This window comes from Cervus elaphus, chromosome 19 (genome assembly GCF_910594005.1).
Source record: "Cervus elaphus chromosome 19, mCerEla1.1, whole genome shotgun sequence".
NCBI classification, from domain to species: domain Eukaryota; kingdom Metazoa; phylum Chordata; class Mammalia; order Artiodactyla; family Cervidae; genus Cervus; species Cervus elaphus.
This window is the reverse complement of record NC_057833.1, coordinates 13,871,954-13,879,379: the sequence shown is the minus strand read 5'-3', so window position 1 is coordinate 13,879,379 and position 7,426 is coordinate 13,871,954. Positions and strand designations below refer to the sequence as shown.

The 7,426-nt window shown below is 45.6% G+C and overlaps 1 pseudogene; it reads right to left on the bottom strand.

Annotated features, from left to right (window-relative positions):
• Positions 1-6,689: 6,689 nt before the first annotated feature.
• LOC122676241 lies at positions 6,690-6,785 on the bottom strand (annotated as a pseudogene).
• Positions 6,786-7,426: the final 641 nt, after the last annotated feature.

The window sequence follows — 7,426 nt, the reverse complement described above, 5'->3', positions numbered from 1 at the left end:
TCACATATTCAATCAACAATACTTTTCGTATATTTCTTGTGTGTCAGGGACTTTCTGGGCTTTCCCTGTGGCTCAGCGGTAAAAGAATTCACCTGCCAGTGTAGGAGACTGGGTTGGGAAGATTCCCCTGGAGAGAGAAATGACAACCCACGCCTGAAGAATCCCATGGACAGAGCAGCCTGGCAGGCTATAGCCCATGGGGTCCCAAGGAGTAGAATATGACTGAGCGACTAAATAACAACAACAAGTACTTTCTAGGTACTGGGACAGGGTGATCGACTTTGCCCCAGCAGTCCCCCTACTTACATCTGGCTATGCAATCCTGATGTTAGTGTAATCCACCAACAGGACTTGTTGCTAAGAATGCCATTTATGAGACGCTGGCTACGTCTTCCTGAGTTTATGTGAGCCTCCAGCCTACAGGACTTGGAGGCTTCCTCCCTCTTGAGAATACAAACTTCTTCAGGGAGCTAAACTGTGGAGCTGACCGATAACATTGGGTGGGATTTGCCCATAGACTGTCAACTACGAAACCGAAGATGAGATGGTAAATGAACTTGGGCTGAAACAAAAAACAAAACCAAAATTTCAGGACAACTGAGTCATCTATCCAGAGGCCCTGTGGAGACTCCAGGTTTGAGGCAACAGAATGGTATCTTAGGAAATCAGACTCAAGTGGGAGGGCTTGAATCCAAATGTGAGAGAAGCCAACAGTTCTTGAAATCTTTGAGGCCTGTTTATCATCATTTTTATAAGGCATCTATGACCTTGGCCAAGGGGAAGGAGGGGACATTTAAGGACAGAAGTGATAGCTGAGAGAATGTGCCTACTCATATGAAATCTTGTATTTTACTAATGATCTCATATTCTGTTCAACAGGGGTCAATAGTTGTTTGGCAGCTCTTTTGAAAAATGATAACTAAAAAGATAAAGTCATAGGATCAGTGAAAAGTATGCGTGGCCTTGAAACATAAACTCCCATATTCTCCGCATAGCTTTGGGAGCAGAGGATAACAGTTGGGGAAGGGTTACAGGACTGAGTGGCTAGTTACGTGTATTTTCTCATTTTTCCCCTGTAGATTTGAAAAGACCTTACTCACATCTTCCACATAACTTTTAATATATCTGATGACTGTTATCAAGTGCCCTGCTTTGCGAAGCCCCACCAGTTTCCTCAGACTTTTCTTCTTCAATCTGTTTATTCAGACTGAAAAACGACCTCAATTTCTGTAGCCTTCCCACATAATGATCACTTTTCCAGCCCATTTATCATTTTCATTGATCACCAAGGAGTCTCTTGGTTTCCAAACTTATTTAGAATCCGGACTTCCCCAGAAGTGGTCCATGCAAGTCCATCTGCATCAAGAGGCACTCTCCTGTCAGAGCCCAGGGCCTGGGTGGACTCCAAACCCCGCTTGAGATGTGGTGTTAGAGGTGAGAAGATTCCAGGGAGTGATATTTATTTTACACACATCTCCAAAAATAACTGCTAGTTTCTTGCTTGAGAAAGGATGTTCAATCAACACATAGTTACATTTACATGTCAAGTTTTCATCAGCCTTTTCACAATGGCCTTTCAAGGGAAAAGACTGATAGGAACTTTTGAACATTAGGACCTCATTTCTTTCTGAGGGTGTTCTGAGGATGGAGCTCAGGCAGACCCAGAACACTATGTTCCTGAATCATTACTTTATGGGACGATCCTGTGGGTTCAGTGATTGAAAATCCACCTTGCAATGCAGGAGACCTGGGTTCCATCCCTGGTCAGGAGCTAAGATTCCCACATGCTATGGGGCAACTAGAAAGCCCATGAGCCACAGCAAAGGCTCAGAGCAGCCCCCGCCCCCCAAAGATTTCCTTGGTGATGCAGTAGATAGGAGTCCCAATCTATCTACTGCCAATGCAGGAGGTGAGGGTTCGGTCCTTGGTCTGGGAAGATTCCATGTGCTGCGGAGTGGCTGGGTCATTGCACCGCAGCTGTTGACCTCGAGTTCTGGAGCCTGCAAGCTGCAACTACTGAGCCCAAAGTGCTGGAGCTATCAAAGCCTCAGTGCCTGGAGCCCGTGCCCCACAGCAGGGGAGGCCGCAAGGATGAGAGCCTCCTGCCCGGCAGTGAAGAGTGGCCCCCCTCTCGCCGCAACTAGAGAAAACCCGTGTGCAGCAGTGAAGACACGGTGCAGCCAGAAATAAAATTTAAGAAAAAAAAAGAAAAGGGAATTATCTCTTTCTGTCTTGGAGACCTGCCTCATGAAACCCTCCTTCCTGCATAGCAAGAGGAAATTCCGCTTATACTGACACCACTCACATTTGTGGGGTTTTTCATTTTCCTCTTTCCGAGGTAACTGTCTTTCTTCCAATCAACCCACTGGGTGTTGGCAACTCTTCTTTATTTTGGTTTCTCAGGTAAGTGCGGGTCCTGCTCTTACAGGGGGCCCCACGCCCACCCCATGAGCTCACAGGTCTCGGCCTCTCTCACTTCTCTCACCATTAGTGCTAAGCCCTGTGGAGTTTTTAAACCCTGTGTGTTGAGCAGTGAGACTCTGCAGGGCAGTTTGTTGTGAGAGTAATGCTGTTTCTGGTGAAAAGGCTCAGTATTTTGGCCTTGCTATTCATACCTGCTTGAGGCCAAGATAAAATGAAAGTTCCTGTTTACCCTTTTATGAGAAACGCCCACAAACGCCTCAAACCTCTTCCTCAAAGGCCCCGCTCTGGTTCCCTCTGGTGTTCATTTTCGAGAGGGAGTCCCTGACCTTTATGGAACTGGCTTCGGTGAAGAGCTTCTACATTTTGAACATGAGTTAGGAGTTTTGTTTTCCAAGAGCTCTGGCTGACTGAGATCTCTGAATCCCTCTTTAGAATTCAGCCCAGTCAGGTCCCAGGGCTGCTCAGTCTTAGTCGAGCTCAGTCAAAATGTCCAGCCTTTACTCAAGTCAGAGCTTTGACCCTCCTCCCTGTGGAAGCTGGGTATTCAAACAAAGCCTTTCTGAGGAAGTGACATAAGAGCTGAAGGGCCAGGTCACTTGAATCATAGCCAGAGGAATGACGAAGGGTTAGCCAGACATATTCTTGCTTACATAAAATCCAATCAAGGCCTTGATTGTCTTCATAAATCCAACTTCGACCTTGGTCTACAGTTCAGTTCAGTTCAGTCGCTCAGTCGTGTCCGACTCTTTGTGACCCCATGAATCGCAGCACGCCAGGCCTCCCTGTCCATCACCATCTCCTGGAGTTTACTCAAAAAAAAACCATAGCTTTGACTTGACAGACCTTTGTTGGCAAAGTAATGTCTCTGCTTTTTAATATGCTATCTAGGTTGGTCATAACTTTCCTTCCAAGGAGCAAGCTGTCTTTTAATTTCATGGCTGCAGTCATCATCTGTAGTAATTTTGGAGCCCAAGAATATAAAGTCTGTCACTGTTTCCACTGTTTCCCCAGCTATTTCCCATGAGGTGATGGGACTGGATGCCATGATCTTCATTTTCTGAATGTTGACTTTTAAGCCAACTTCTTCACTCTGCTCTTTCACTTTCATCAAGAGGCTCTAGCTCTTCTTCACTTTCTGCCATAAGGGTGGTGTCATCTGCATATCTGAGGTTATTGATATCTCTCCCGGCAATCTTGATTCCAACTTGCACTTCTTCCAGCCCAGTGTTTCTCATGATGTACTCTGCATATAAGTTAAATAAGCAGGGTGACAATATACAGCCTTGATGTACTCCTTTCCCTATTTGGGAGCAGTCTGTTGTTCCATGTCCAGTTCTAACTGTTGCTTCTTGACCTGCATACAGATTTCTCAAGAGGCAGATCAGGTGGTCTGGTATTCCTATCTCTTTCAGAATTTCCCACAGTTTGTGGTGATCCACACAGTCAAAGGCTTTCGCATAGTCAATAAAGCAAAAGTAGATGTTTTCCTGGAACTCTCTTGCTTTTTTGATAACCCAACGGATGTTGGCAATTTGGTCTCTGGTTCCTCTGCCTTTTCTAAATCCAGCTTGAACATGTGGAAGTTCACAGTTCACGTACTGTTGAAGCCTGGCGTGGAGAATTTTAAGCATAATTTAGCTGGTGTGTGAAATGAGTGCAATTGTGCAGTAGTTTGAACATTATCTGGCACTGCCTTTCTTTGGGATTAGAATGAGAACTGACCTTTTCCAGTCCTGTGGCCACTGCTGAGTTTCCAAATTTGCTGGCATCTTGAGTGCAGCACTTTCACAGCATCATCTTTTAGGATTTGAAATAGCTCAACTGCAATTTCATCACCTCTTCTAGCATTGTTCGTAGTGATGCTTCCTAAGGCCCACTTGCCTTTGCATTCCAGGATGTCTGGCTCTAGGTGAGTGATCATACTATCATGATTATCTGGGTCGTGAAGATCTTTTCTGTATAGTTCTGTGTATTCTTGCCACCTCTTCTTAATATCTTTTGCTTCTGTTATGTCCATACCATTTCTGTCCTTTATTGTGCCCATCTTTGCATGAAATATTCCCTTGGTAGCTCTAATTTTCTTGAAGAGATCTCTAGTCTTTCCCATTCTGTTGTTTTCCTCAATTTTTTGCATTGATCATTGAGGAAGGCTTTCTTTATCTCCTTGCTATTCTTTGGAACTTTGCATTCAAATGGGTATATCTTTCTTTTCTCCTTTGCTTTTTGCTTCTCTTCTTTTCACAGCTATTTGTAAGACCTCCTCAGACAGCCATTTTGCCTTTTTGCATTTCTTTTTCTTGGGGATGGTCTTGATCCCTGCCTCCTGTACAATGTCACGAACCTCTGTCCACAGTTCTTCAGGCACTCTGTCTATCAGATCTAATCCCTTGAATCTATTTGTCACTTTCACTGTATAGTCATAAGGGATTTGATTTAGGTCATACCTGAATGATCTAGTGGTTTTCCCTACTTTCTTCAATTTAAGTCTGAATTTGGCAATAAGGAGTTCATGATCTGAGCCAGTCAGCTCCCAGTCTTGTTTTTTTCCGGCTGTATAGAGCTTCTCTACCTTTGGCTGCAAAGAATATAATCAATCTGATTTCAGTATTGACCATCTGGTGATGTCCATGTGTACAGTCTTCTCTTTGGTCGTTGGAAGAGGATGTTTGCTATGACCAGAGCGTTCTCTTGGTAAAACTCTGTTGGGCTTTGACGTGCTTCATTCTGTATGCCAAGGCCACATTTGCTTGTTACTCCAGGTGTTTCTGGGTTTCCTACCTTTGCATTCCAGTCCCCTATAATGAAAAGGACATCGTGCGCTTCCTTGGTGTCTCAGACGGTAAAGAATCTGCTTAGTTAACCTTCGCTAATTCTTCAGATCTTAGATTAGATATTTCTTCTTTCGGGAAGCCTTCCCTGACGACCCAGCTGAAGCTATGTTCTACAGCCCTGTACTTGTTAGTCCTTGTGATTGCGGTATCCCCACTGGACTGTGAGTTCCTTAAAGGCAGGGGTCATACTTGCCTTATTCACTCCTTGATCTCTGACACTGAGCACAATGCCTGGCACATAGTAAAGGCTCAGTAAGTATGGGAACAATGATGACTTGAAAGCCATTGTGAGACCCTGAAAGCAGCTGCAGAGTCTGGAGTCTTTTCAGACCCGTTTCCCTGTAGTGCAGCAGCATGAGAGGCGCTGATGCTGACGCAGCTGGGACCTGGAAACCTCAGCACTGAGGAAACCAAAGTCTGTTCCTCTCTGGCAGCAGAAGGAGCTGCGAAAATGTACTGATGCGGGGGAAGAGAGTCTCTCTGCAACCACGAATCGAGGCTGGCAAGCTTGAGGCCTCTATCTGGATGCCACAGGTCTGCTCTGCCCAGGGCCAGCTGGAGTGCTTTGCCTGGCAGCCCGCTGCAGGGGACTCTGGTGCCACATTTCACAAGCCGCCTGGATCCAATCAGCAGATCTGTCTCAACACATCTGTTGATATTCTTCCTCTGAAATATCAGCCCTCATTCAATACTGATGATTTGTCCTTTCAAAGTCAGGGCAAGGGCAAAGGAGGCCAAAGGATTTGAGAGAGAAGGGTGGAGAGGGCTTAGCTGGGAGGGAGACTGATTTGCTTGGTCTCCATTGCCTTGGGGCTTTTCTGCATAACCAGAGATGCTGGGAAACCAACCACTCCAGCCTGACTAAGTGCTAGAAAAAATAGCAGAGGACAAACTCCTCTCTGGTGTGTCCTCAGAGTTGTCACTGATAGCATCTCCGCTGTCTGACTCAAGACAGGGCCGGATCTGGCCTGCCAGAGGATTGGGGGAACATCCTCACCGATGTGGGGAGAAGGCTTGCAGCCTGGCAGAGGGGCCAGCATCCTACTCTCTGCTCAGTAAGGCAGGTTCAGACTGTGGATGCTGAAGCTAGACTATCTGGGTGTGAAGCCAAGCTCTGCCATTCCTTCCTGGCTATGTGATCTCAGGGCTTGCCTTGTGGCTCGGTGGTAAAGAATCTACCAGCCAACGTAGGAGACACAAGAGACACGGGTCTGATCCCTGGGTCAAGACGATTCCCTGAGCAGGAAATGGGAGCCCACTCTAGTATTCCTGCCTGGGAAATCCCGTGGACAGAGGCGTCACCAAGAGTTGGACGCGACTGAGCACAAACATGTGATCTTAGGTACATTACTTAAAAGTTCAGTTTTTGTTTTGTACCTATTTCACATTTTATTTTCCCTCTTCCTAACATCCATTTTATTTTGTATTATGTATAAAAATATGGAATGCTTCAAGAATTTTCATGTCATCCTTGCACGGGCCCCATGATAATCTACTCTATATCTGAACAGAGCAGGACCGGATGGTCCTTGCACCCCACCATGTCCTCTGCCTGCCTTTTGCGGTGGAAAACTTTAGTCAAAGAGTAAGTTTAATCAGAGAAATGAGGACATGTGAAAAAGTGGAAGTGTTAGTCACTCAGTCACGTCTGATTCTTTGCAACCCTATGGACTGTAGCCCACAAGGCTCCTCTGTCCATGGGATTTCCCAGGCAAGAACACTGGAGTGGGTTGCCATTCCCTTCTTCAGGGCATCTTCTCAATGCAGAGGACATGTGAAAACAAAGGAAAACCGTCAGAGGAGATCAAATAATAATAATGTACTCATTAAGCATAGTCAAGGACCTTTAGTTCCTTCTCAAAGACTATAGATAACATTCTGGTCCATATCCTGTGAGCTGTCTTATAGATACTGAAACCCCAGGTGGAAGAAGTTAACCCCCTGATGACCAGAGTGTACCCACAACATAAACTGCCACAATTCCAAGAACTGGCCTCAAAGAAATGGGGACAAATGGACCCTGGAACTGAAGATTAACTGTACCTAAAACAATCAAGATAACGCTGTTCAGACCACCAACGACCAGTTTTAAGATGACTATCAGAGCCTACTGTGCTGCTTCTGTGTGTAGTCCCCCTACCTCACCCCACTTTCCAGCATCTGAAATAAAA